This window comes from Poecilia formosa, unplaced genomic scaffold, assembly GCF_000485575.1.
Source record: "Poecilia formosa unplaced genomic scaffold, Poecilia_formosa-5.1.2 Scaffold836, whole genome shotgun sequence".
NCBI lineage: Eukaryota > Metazoa > Chordata > Actinopteri > Cyprinodontiformes > Poeciliidae > Poecilia > Poecilia formosa.
The window spans coordinates 84,046-84,886 of record NW_006800775.1 but is presented as its reverse complement, the minus strand read 5'-3'; positions in this window follow the sequence as shown (position 1 = coordinate 84,886).

The window sequence follows — 841 nt, the reverse complement described above, 5'->3', positions numbered from 1 at the left end:
CTTTCTCCGTTTTTTAGTCGCTCTGTCTCTGCCTTTCTCATGCAGGCTAACTTGTCTTTATCTTAACAAAAACCTCAGTGGAAATTCATGAATAGAATGTTTTGGCATTAGCCCTATGTGACATAGTTGCGTAATATCCACCTTATATTCTGCGGTGCATGAAAATAGCAGATTGATCGTTGATTATAGTTTAAACTGGAAAACATTTGCTGCTTTATTGTTGTTAGAAAGTAAGAAACATTCGCCATGATGGAAAAATGTTTTCCCGTATTCAGTTGGTGCAAACAGCCTAAAACTCGAACATGTTTTGTTTGTTTTTTTGAGTGTGTAAGGATTTATGTTGCATGTCTGTTATCGTGATTTACTTAAGATAAAACATTTGATATGTTTGCTGACATTTCCTCAATAGAAAATAATGAGTCAGAAAGTGAAACTTAATCGACATTTTATTTTTTGACGCCATTTTAAGAACGAGTGTTCACGTGTTTTAGCAATTCTCATTCTTTAAGGCCCATTTTTCCAACAAATACAACGTTTTGCTTTATCGTGCAAAATGCATATTTCTGTTGACCGACTCGCATCGACCAGGATCGCATTATGTGTTTGGACCCATTATGTCTCAGTCGATGCTTTATGTCAGGGGTGTCAAACGTGCGGGCCGGAACCGGCCCGCCGAACGATTTATTCCGGCCCGGGGCCTAAATGCATCATCATTATTCATGAAAAAACATATACTTCGTTTAATTGAAAATCTGCAGTTCCTATACTGTCCACGAGGGGCGCTGTGTTTTATTCAGAGCACACAACATGATGCAACACTGCAGCGGAACTAACAGCAGAT